Source organism: Camellia sinensis, chromosome 14 (assembly GCF_055761805.1).
Source record: "Camellia sinensis isolate YWXY chromosome 14, ASM5576180v1, whole genome shotgun sequence".
NCBI lineage: Eukaryota > Viridiplantae > Streptophyta > Magnoliopsida > Ericales > Theaceae > Camellia > Camellia sinensis.
Genome location: NC_138974.1, coordinates 48,019,033 through 48,031,268, shown reverse-complemented (window position 1 = coordinate 48,031,268; position 12,236 = coordinate 48,019,033). Strand labels below are relative to the sequence as shown.

The 12,236-nt window shown below is 39.4% G+C and overlaps 1 long non-coding RNA gene across 1 annotated transcript; it reads right to left on the bottom strand.

Annotated features, from left to right (window-relative positions):
• Positions 1-9,979: 9,979 nt before the first annotated feature.
• LOC114265541 (uncharacterized) lies at positions 9,980-10,925 on the bottom strand. The gene is made up of 2 exons (XR_003630402.2): positions 10,468-10,925; positions 9,980-10,383 (listed from the first exon to the last, which is right to left on the bottom strand). It is a non-coding gene; the product is annotated as an uncharacterized LOC114265541 (long non-coding RNA).
• Positions 10,926-12,236: the final 1,311 nt, after the last annotated feature.

The following is a 12,236-nucleotide window of genomic DNA, read 5'->3' as shown; positions in this document are numbered from 1 at the left end:
TTTTTTCTTTCCCTTCTGTAGTTAACTAGGAAAAAAAACTTAAAAATTTAGAACTGAGAATAAGAAAACACAGGAGACTGTAGAGGCCAAATGGATTGTGATTGGTTTGTGGCATGGGTTACCGAATAATTTTTGCATTTTGAGACCCTCATTAACAACTCATCACCATTTATTTTGAAAAAGAATATAATTTTTTTAAAAAAAGGTGGCAAATTAAAAAATAAATAAATTAAATTCATACAGGTAAATCTAGTGCATATACCTCCATCCGTTAGAAATTAGTTTTGCCATTTCAAGAAACAAGAACACTGCAAGAGGTAACTGCCACTCATACCTGTCAACTATATAAGTAACGACTTCCATTGATTAAAGTCCTCTCTCTCTCTCTCTCTCTCTCTCTCTGTGTGCGCGCCAAGTACCCACCACCATATTGAAGAACAAATCAAGAAATGTCTGGAGCCAGTGACGAAGAAGGGAAATCAATGAAGAACTCAGATACTGAAGAACAAGTACAAGAAGAAGGAGAAATACGAGAAAAAGAAAAAGAAGAAGAAACAGATACAGAAGCTGCTGCTGATACAGAGGTCTCTGACAAATCGATTGTGCTGTCTTCTGGAGAAGAAAATGACGATCTACCATCAAAGAAGCAAAAATGTGCAAGCCATAATCAGTTGGGCAATGTTAAGTCAGGACCAGATCCGAGGTAATTACGTTTCCCTCATCAAAAAACTAGTTCTTTCACCAATGTATTGAATCTGCAATGTGTATCCATCTTTTGTAACCTTTACTTCTACTCTGGATTGCATTCATAGAAGAACAACAAAACTTGATGTCGTAGTTACAGGAAGATTATAGAATTGCATCACAGTTCTTTCTTTTTTCTCTACAACAAAACAGAGCATCTATGGTTGTCAACTTTTTTTTTTGTTGGGTTTTTCATTTTTCAACCCCTTGTAATGAGAAAGTATCATCATATGCAAGGTTAGTTAAACATATAGCAGGGCAATATCTCCACATTGAAACATCAAATGAGTTTGGTTGATGTTTGAATATTGACTCATTGATTAATCTGCAATGTGTATCCATCTTTTGTAACCTTTAAGTTTAGTTGTGTCGATAAAGTTTTGGGGTCTTCTTCCAAGGACTTCTTGATTCTTTTCTGTTTGAATCTTGAATTTGAGTAGAATTTTTTTTTTTTTTTTTTTTGGATCAGCAACATTGAATGAGTAGAAATTTATGGAGGCATTTCTTTTTTTTACTGGCTGATTATAAAATGTAGACTTCTTGTTTGTTTCATTCTTCTTCTATGTAGTGGGAAATGCCCCTTGTATGATGTATTTATTTTTGATCTTTATAAAATTTCTTACTTTCCAGTAAAAAAATTAAGGGAAAGAAAAAGAGAAGGGAATTTATACTCAAATCTATAAACCAAACACTCGTGTATATATCTGTATGTCTTTAGGTTGAAAACAAGAAAAATTGAAAAATGGTGACAAGTAGGTGAAATAAATATTTATAGAACAGCTTAGTTTCAGTTTCCTTCTTGTTTTTCTCAAGAAACAAACAGAACACCTAGCGTTGCCATCTTTGTTGATTTTTCTGTTTCTTCATTTTTGCACCCAATTGGATGATGCCCGTGTCTTGCCATATCTCACAATTGATAGATCAATTGGTTTCCATTTTTGGTTGATAATTAGACAATATAGTGTTGTCGATCCAGTAATCTGTTTGATGTATTTCCTCTGAGGTGTATTGTCTCCCATGTGCTATGATCAGATTGACTAATTAGGTTTTTGGTTCTGTCATTTGCAGACACTCATCTAGGCAAGACAAGAATGAGGCTGATCAATCTTCTTCTGCTGGACCTCAAGGAATTTTTGCTGATTTCAAAGAGGAAAACTTTCTCTTTGAGGTGCAATTATCACCTATCGATTATCAAAAGAAGACGCTCACCATTCCTTGGGAAACTGTAGAAAAGTATTTCCATGCTGCTGATACAGGAAGTCAATCGGAGATCAATGTAACATTTTTCAGTAAATATAACGTGAAGTCACCTTTGATGAAACTCTTAATCTCTCCACAGCCTGGTGCCCACATGGTCGAGATAACTGGATGGTCACAGTTTTTTGCTGCACAGAATTTAAACGCTAAGGATTTGATTCGCTTTTACAAACCTCTCTACCAGCTTCCGGATAATGAGCATTACCTTCTTGATAGCCTAAATTTTCTCTTTATGAAGAAATTAGTGGCTACTGATATTACAAAGAACAAGCTCTATATTGTCAAAAAAGAGGCAGAAGAACACTTCTGTGCTCTAAATACCTCTAAAATAAGTGAAGTGGAGATAGAAATTTCTGATGCTGAAAATGAGACTTATCATATGAAATTACAAGTGTATCCAAAGACTGGTACCAATTCTGATGCCTACAAGATTACCTGGAAAAGTTTTGTTGAAAAGCACAAATTGGAAGTGGACGATGAGATTAGGTTTTATAAACCTGGGCGGCCTATGAAAGGCAATCACTACGCTATTCGATTTGAAAAGAAAAAGAAGGAACAAACCTAGGGTTTGGAGATTCTTTGGCAAGGAAATACTGATACATCCAGAGAATTGATGTCAAACTGATTGAGGACAAAGCTGAAAGTTGCAGCCCCGTTGATGTGATGATTCAGAGTAAGCCTGAGTATTCAGATTAGTGATGTGGATAATAGTAGGATTGATACTTGGATACTAAGCTCATTTTTTGTGAAAATCATTGTATAGGAATTCTTTCATTGAAAGTACAGGGTATATGAGCTTACCTACACACATTACTGCATTGAGATTGAAAATTTTCAATTTTCATACATATATTCATCAATAAAAAGTAATACGCTTTACAGCCCTTCTTTACATATTGGAGAATTCTTTGTTATATGTTGCCAAAATGGAATCTTAGTTAGAAAATAAAAAACAGCCTAGTCTGCCGAAATCAGTGTTGAGATGCATGTTTCAGAAAACCTTAATCGCTCTTCTTTTCAGATTTGTAGTTAGCAACTTTTTTTGAGGGGGGATCATTGAATTACTTGCTACTAGTAATATTTTAGTTTGGTGGTACTGCCCTGTCCTTATAGATTGGTACAAAAACTCATTCACAGGTGTTATTTAGAATATAGCATTGGCAACCTTGAAAATTATGAGAAAGTACGTCAAGTGCTTGAAATGTGCATATCAAATGGACCTATTTGATTTATGCTGCTTCACGTAATAAATGTTCAGTCTAGGATTAGTAAGTAGGTTTGATCTATAAGATATGTGGTGTGTGCTATCTTAATAACAAGAGAACAAATGATCACTTGGTTGCAGTTGCTAACAAGTGTTTCATTGTGCTGATTAAGTAGGGGTTCATTTGCAAGCAATGTAAATTGAGGCAAGTACAAAGAGCAACTGAAAGTTTTGGATTTATTTTTTGAAGTTAATTTATAATAAAATGATTTAAGATCTGTGGACATGATCAAACGGCCAACTAAACAAAGGAAAAAATTGTGGCCACAACAGAAAACTGTAGAGAACTAGAGTGGTACTAATAAAAAGCTTCTTTGCTGATAATTTTATTTTCTTTTCTTTTCTTTTCTTTTCTCAACAAGCAGAGAGCACCTAGGCTTACCAGATCTTCGATGTTGCCTAAACTTTTGCTGGTGTTGTTAAAAGGCCGCTAAAAATAGAATTTTTAGTAGTGAGATTCAGATCCTTTACATTTCATGAATAGAATGGAGATCTTTATTTATCTATGAAATACTAGGATTCAAATCCGAAAGTGCAACCCCTTGTCAACTCTTTGGGAATAAACCTCATGTGTCCGGATCCTCTGGAGTTTATTTCGCTGGAGTGTTCCTACAATTAATCTAAATGACATAACGAAGAGAGAGAAAGAGAAGACACCCACACCCACCGGAGACCCTCACCATCTCCAGCGCCACTCCCCTTCCCTCCGGACGACCTCACCCCTCCCCTTCTCCTCCTCTCCTCCTTCTACCCTGACAACGACTCAACAGTGTGCCAAAACAGAGGAAAAAGAAACTGACTTTCTATGAAGCTACCAACAATTCAATCACCGGGTTTGCCCCTCAACAAGATCAACAGTGTGCTAAAGCAGACAAAAAAGAAATTGGCATATACCAAGCTAGTAATCAACAAACAATTCAACATCTGTAAAGTTTAATAATCCCAATCAATCAGCTACCTAATCTATGCATGTGTGATAACCTAAGCTAATTAGCATATTCAATTCAAAGCTTCAGAATCATAAACAAAGTACAGCCCAAAGTTCAATTCCCCCCCCCCCCCCCCAATAAAAGGAGAAAGAAAAGTATAAAATCACATGGCTGCACAAAACAAATTCAATTTTCAACTGCAATAACAACAACTTATCCAATTCTTAATCCTTTTAAGATATGATTTCTTGGAAACCAAACAAGCACAATAAAGTGAAGAAATTTTCTAACATGTTTATCAATTATTAGGGTTAGAGAGAGAGAGAGACCTCTTCTTCTCCTTCAGTTTCGAAAGATTCCCACCGCAACAGGCGGCGGAACTCCGACGAGACATGGAGAGGGTCTGCGGTCGTCATGGGTGTCTTCTCTCTCTCTCTGTGTTTTTCGATTGTGTGTTTTTTAACTAGTAAAACGACATCATTGCATGCATGAACCGCTTGTACTATCATCTGTTTGAAATTAGTTTTCCCACCTCAAGAAACAAGTACCCAACTGCAACCACTTCCATTGATTCAAGCCTCTCTCTCTCTCTCTCTCCAACACTCAGCCAAGTACCCACTCCACCACCATATTCAAGAAAGAATCAATCCAGAAAAATGTCTGAAAGCAGTGACGAAGAAGGGAAATCGATGAACAACTCAGATAATGATGAAGAAGAAGAAGAATATTATGATGATAAAGAAAAGAAGGCAGACGATGGTAATCAACCATTAAAGCAGCAAAAAGGTGTGCATTTCACGGAAAGCTCTGATCAGAGGCGCAGTGATGTTATGTCAGAATCAGAATTGAGGTAATTACTTGTCCTTCACCAAGAAACTGGTTCTTTCATGAACGTATTGAATTTTTCATTCTGTATCTATCTATAGATATATTCATTTATGCATTTATCTATCCTTTGTAGCCTTTACTTCTACTCTGAGCTACATTCGCGGAAGGATAACAGAATTTGTATATATGTTTATAGAGATATGCATACATGTATGAATACAGGGGTCTTTAGGAAAAAAATGAAAAATGTTGGAAAAATTATAAAACAACTTCAATTTCACTTTCTTTCTTTTTTAATCTCAAGAACCAAACAGAGCACCTAGGGTTCGCCATCTTTGTGAATTTCTGTTTCATCATTTTTGTACCCATTTGCCAATCTACCTTGTTCAATGAGTGTGAAGCATATTACTGTTTGTTGATGTTTGAATATTGGTTCATTTTTTCCATTAACATAGCCCTAACACAGAAGCTTAATTGGAACAACTTTGGGTCTTCCAAGAACTTCTTAATTATCTTATTTCATTCACGGGATATATGTTTATTTATATATGTTTATAGAGACATACATGTGTGATTTATAGGCCTTTAGATTGTGTAAGGGGAGCTAATTTGAGCCCACTAAATTAATTAGGCCCAATAGCCCAAGGTTGGTGGGTCCGAATTTATCGCAAGTCCAAGATTGGTGGGCCCGGATTTATCGCTATCAAACGGGCCGAATCGCTCTAAGTCTCAAAAGGGTTCGGATCCACGAACTTAGAGACTTACTCGGGCCCGAACTCGAAAGGGTTCGCATCCACGAACCTAGAGATCTAAAGCACTTGGCTTCGAACGGATTCAGACGCAATCTAGAAGCCGCTCCATTAATGAGTCCCAGAACACTTTTGGGCTTGGAGCTTTCCGGGATCTACGCACCAAAACCATGGGCGTAATGGAGTTCGAACAAAGGACCCGATCCTGAGGACTATGAGTGGAGATAAATTCACTCTTCGGTTAAACTAGCCTATACCCGGGTCGAGGTGGCACGACCCTGGGGGGTCCATGAGACTCTGCAATATTTGCGGCAGGGCGTTCTCTTGAACTACCCTTGACCCTTCTATGGCAGTGCGTCCTCTGGGACTACCCTTGACCCCTTTGGGATGATTGGGGATCATTGGTTAGGTATGGCTAAGAAAAAAGGTTCACCGAGAGGTTGATCTCCTCTTTGAGGGTTTTCTTCATCCTCAGAGAGGTCACCTTCTTGGACAAGGTGGTTAGAGAGAATATTCCCCATGTGCAAAGCATGGGCCTCATCCTACATCATGAGGTGCTTATAAATAGCACCCACCCATAGCTTTACAAGGGATGAATTTTGGAGAGACAACTCTTCGGAAATAACTAATTTCCCTTCTCCATATGGATTTTGGAAAGATAACTCTTGGGAAAGAACTAATTTCCCTTCTCCATTATCAACTTTGAGAGTGAAAGTGGGAGATCCATAGGAGAGCCTTGCCATTATTCTTTCTATAACTATTTTTCCTTCTTCTTCACCCAATCTCTTACCTCCATCATCTCTTTGCTTTTGTGTTCTTAGTTGTGACTATTGAAGAATCTAAGCCTCTCATCGTTTTCTAGAGAATTCGAATTTTTCTTCGAAGATCTTCGAATTTTCTAACGACGTTCTTGAACCCCCTCATATATTTGGCGACTTCGCTGGGAAGGCGGATTGGTTAATGGTCTCAACGAGATCTGGAACCCACACAACTCCGGCAAGGATGGCGGAAGAAGATGAAGTTCACCAACAAGGATCCTCTGATGGTGGCGATGACAGGAGCATGACTCCAGATCAACCACTTTTACTCGAAGCCATTCAAGGACTTTAAAATACTCAGCAGGAGATTCTTACCACTTTGCAAAATCTCACTCACACCATGTTGGTGATAAGTTCTAATTTTGCACCGGTGCCAAATGGAAATCAAACTGGCGGTGGAGTTATCCCCGCCAGAGTGCAAAATCAAATCCAAAGAGAAGTAGGCCCCAGTCAACCTGTGGCTCATGGCAACATAACCGCAGTAACAAATGCTCAAACCACAGTAGGTGGCAGCAGTTTGCCCACGCCCAGGCTCCATGGCGTGCCAAGCCAAGATCCAATGGTGGCTAGGGGAGGTTCTGGTGTAATGAATGGCGCTTCGGTGACTGTTGGTGTCCAGGCAAATATAAGGGGCATGATGGCGCAAAAGGGTGCTCTATCCATACCTAATCTTGTTCTATCACCAATAAATGTTACTCACATAACGAGTAGGCCTCTTTTGGTGCCGATAACAAATTTCCAAGCCCAACCCGGTATAGCTGCGACATACAGTGGACCTTATGGACCTCAATTCAATGTCCCATCACCAACTGGCTTGTCCATAGGTGTCGATGGCCAGTATCTTCAAGTGTCTTCACCAATGATAAACTCTCAACACCAAAATGGCCAAGCCACTCCTAACTTAGTCTTCGGGTCCATAAGCCAAGTTCCGAGAATGCCACCATCAAACTCTCTCCCTTAATAATTTCTTACTCTTGCCAATGTGCAAGCTATGTTCGATCTTGAATGGGGCAAGAAGACTTTACCCTCTTTACCCGACCCGGATGTCAAGCCACCATACCCTATTGAGATGCTGAGCTGTCCATACCCTGAGGCGTATACGGTGCCGAAGTTCATCAAATTCAATGGCAAACAGGGAAATGCTCAAGAACATGTTGTGTGGTTCATCAAGACTCTGGGTATTCATGGTTCAAACCATGTCCTCTGACTGAGAGAATTTTCTAAGTCCCTCACTGACTGAGCATATAGTTGGTATGTTAACTTGGCCCCAAACTCTATCCGAAGTTGGGAGGAGATGATCAACAAATTCCATGCCAAGTTCTTTCAAGTGGCTGAGAAGGTGACCACACTTACATTATGTAAGGAAAAACAATGAGGAGGTGAGGACATCCTTGACTACGTCAAAAGGTTTCAAGACAAAGCTGTGGATTGCCATGAAGCAGTGGATGAAAACTATTTGGTCCAAATTTGAGTTGAAGGGGCATTGAACGGGTACAAGATGCTTTTTGTTAATCACAAGCTACCTATATTTTCGGCACTAATTGAAACATCTCGGAATATCAACATACCTCAGTCTCAGGAGATCGGGTTCAAGGCTAGTTATAAAACCAGCTTCAAGTCATCCCGATGACCTTCTGTCACTGCGACTTCCACGTCTTCTACCTGAAAGTCGTAAGGGGAGGAATTCAGAGGTCAAAAGAGAAAAAATCGCAAAGATGATACTCCTTTTCCGTGTAGTGTTGAGGAAGTAAAGGCCTTAGTTAAAGAATGGGTAGCAGATAGGGAATTGAAGCTGCCTCGTATCGAAGAAATTTTGCCAAAAATGGATCGTGAGGGCTGTAATTATTGTGTTTTCCACCGATCACTAGAACATCCTACAGAAAAGTGTCAGACAATTAAGAAGATCTTTAGAAAGAAAGTCGAAGAAGATGAGCTAGAATTCAAAGAACAGAGGATATCTTAGAAGACGTGGTTGTAATGACGTATGATGGCCATAACTCGAACAGTTGGTAAAAGCTTTCTGAATGATCTCGCAACTCTAAGGACAATGGTTGACATTCCGGAGAAGAAGTCTATCTATGATATTTACAATTTATATTTACGGCATTGTTCAAGAAGTTCTATCTTTCCTATGTTATGAAGAAATTTATTTCCTCCATATTGTGTGTCTCCATTAGAAGTTTATTTTCTCTATATTGTGTATCTTTATTGTTATATTGTTTGCCCCTCGAAGAAGAAAGAGGAAAAGTAGACTCAGTTGCCAACCTGAAGGAACCTTTCTTGACGCAGTAGAAGTGTACTTTCACTCGGACTTCTGAGGGACAGCCTTTGCTTCAATTAGTAGCCGAAGTAGAGTGTACTCCCACTTGGACTTCTGAGAGACAACCTCCATTAGTTGTCGAAATAGTGTGTACTCCCACTCGGACTTCCAAAAAGCAGCCTTTACTTTCATCAATGCAAGCTTCGAGGGTCTTTCTTGCTGAAGCAGAGTGTATGTTCCCACTCGTACTTTCAAGGAATACCCCTTGCTGCCATCAGTGCGAGTTTCGAGGATCTTTCTTGTCGAAGTAGAGTGTACTCCTACTCGGACGTTCGAGGGACAGCCTTTGCTTCCATTGATTGCCAAAGAAAGGAGTGTGCTTCCACCCGGGCTTCTGAGGGACAATCCTTGCTTTCATTTGGACTTCCGAGGGACAACCTTTGTTTTAATCAGTGCAAGCTTTGAGGATCTTTCTTGCTGAAGTAGAGTGTGTGCTCCCACTCAAACTTTCGAAGAACAGAGCTTGCTTCCATCAGTTCCTCGAGACTCAGTTGCCTGCCAGAAGGGATCTTTCTTGCTAAAGTAGAGTGTGTGCTACTTTTGGACTCTTGAGGGACAGCCTTGCTTCCGTTTGGACATCTGAGTGACAGCCTTTGTTTTCATTAGAACGGGTTTTGAGGACCCCGGGGTCGTGGAGTTCTCACCTACACTTTCGAGGATCAGCCCTTGCTTCCATTTGGACTTCCAAGGGACAACCTTTGTTTCAATCAATGCAAGCTTTGAGGATCTTTCTTGTTGAAGTAAAGTGAGTGCTCCCACTCAGACTTTCAAAGAACAAAGCTTGCTTCCATCAGTTCCTCGAGACTCAGTTGCCTGCTAGAAGGGATCTTTCTTGCCAAAGTAGAGTGTGTGCTACTTTCGGACTCCTGAGGGACAGCCTTGCTTCCGTTCGGACTTCTGAGGGACAGCCCTTGCTTTCATTAGTGTGGGTTTTGAGGATCCCGGGGTCGTACAATTCTTATAGGAATTCATTCACCTCAAATAACAAAACCGACAAACCAAATAAACAATATCGAGTTCAGATTATGATTCAAGCGTTACCGAAATAAAGGCGACATCAACAATAATAATGAGCAACTTATGTTACAACAATTTTATTCCTCCAAGCAAGTTCATGAAAGATGCAACAATAACAATCAATGTTTTGTCTCTCCCTCTCAAGCTGATGCAAAGCTACAAAGTTCAAATCATGATTACATTCTCTCTCAATACTAATCCTTCGTTTTTAACATCAGGCCTCTATGTATGTCAAGATTATCGACACAGGTCCAAGAATCAACAAGGAGCACTAGTTATTTCAGGATAAAAAAAAATTACAAGATTCAAGATCCAAATAAAATTTTCACCGAAGTTCACAAATTTAGAGTTCATCAGAGTATGAGGTTCATCAGAAAAAACAGAAATGCAAGAAGAAAAAGGAAGAGGGCTTTGAGCAAAGATTCAACTAGATCTTGAAGTCCAAAAATCAATAAATCTGAAACAGTGAAGGGAATGGAATTAGTTAAGTGAAAATCAAAGCCCATATATATATATATATATATATAAAGAGCTCACTCACAGATTTGGGGCAATCAAGAAGATGAAGCCAATTGAATGAAGACAAGCCGAGGGAGAGCAAAATGACACGAGCGCCGCCGAAGTAAGCAAATGCCGAAGTCGGTGGTCCCAAATTGGCGAAGCAGCTGGGTAGACCAACGCCGCATTGTGTAGGCGGCGTGGTCGGCATTGGTCAGTCACGACTCGAAGCAGTGGTGAGGCTGCAAGTCACGGACGAAAAGCAACCAGGCTGTGTGAGCTGGCTGGTCGCCTGCGTAGGTAGGGCCGCAGCTGGCTCTCACGAAGAAATGATAAATTTGCAGATAATATTTTGTGCGATAGAGTACTGAAAAATGCTAAGAAGACTGGTGTTGCAACAGAGCTTTGGCAAGGGACAGCGACGCACCAACGGTGGGTATACCTCGTCAAAGAGTAGGTCGACTGACGTTGTATGGAAAAAGAAATTGAAATCTGAATCTGATATCCTAGGGGTGAGCAACGGATGTATCGATCCGCCAAAACCGACCGAACCGAACCGATCCGCCGCATTTTGGACAGATGCGTGATAACGAGCGGACGGTTGCGGATTAATTTTCTCCAATCCACCAATCTGGCGGACGGATGGCGGATTTGAGATTCCTTTGGCCGCAACCGAACCGCCAAACCGCGAGCACTCCTAATAATTTATAAGACTATGTGTTTCTAGTTTGTTTAAATATTCTGTTTGTGTTTTCAATTAAAAAAGATTCTGTTGAAAAAAAGTTTTCAACCTGAATATCTTTTTTGAATTAAAAAAATAAATGTATTATTTATCTATATTTTTTAGTTTTTAAATCTATCTCTAAAAATAATAAATAGAAAATATGATATATGCTAGTTGGTTTTTGTTTTCAAAAACAGATATAGATGTAACAATACAGAGACATACAATCTCTATTACTGCTATGTTTGTGGTTTTGGTGGTTTGAATTGTTTTTATATTTTAAGAACCACAGATTGTAATACTTTATGTGGATGAGGCATGCGGTGATTATGATATTCTAAAGTTTTAAACTTTCTTACTTTGGATGAGGCATGCAATGATTGTAATATTTTTTTAAGTCATTGATTGTAATACTTTTTTTTTTTTTTTGAGGAAGTGCAAAAGTTGAATTATGTTGAAAATTTATAAAATTTTAAACCGCCAAACCGATTCGCATCCATCCGCCAAACCGTCAATCCGCTCAATCCACATCCGCCGGATTGGCGGACGGATGCGGATTGATTTTCTCAAATCCGCCAAGCTGGCAGACGGATGGCGGATTGGAGGTTCCGTGGCCGCAACCGACCCGCGCCCACCCCTATGATATCCCAAATAAAAAAAATAAATAAATAAAAGCAAAGGGAAAGGTTTAATTTTGATGGTCCCTCAAGTGTGCTAAGGATGTATATATATATATCCAAATATTCTAGAGAATCTACATATTTGAAATTGTGTAAGTTAAAGAAAAAACAGAGTCAATTTTGACTAAAAAACAATGTGGGCCTTATTTTCCAAGAATAAAAAATGAAGGATAATGGGTGCTTTATTTTTTTCTTGGCAAAATTGCTTCGTAGCTTGAAACAGGTGGCTCGAAATGGCCCGAAAAGCACTTTTTTTTCTCACTCCTCCCTATCTTTGTGCTTTGCCTTCCTTTCATTGCCTTTATTCTACCGTCTATCTTCTCGATACAAAAAAACACTCTATGTTCCCTCATCCCTCTCATTCCCCAGATCTAATAGAAGAAATAGTAGTTCTTTTGATCCTATGGA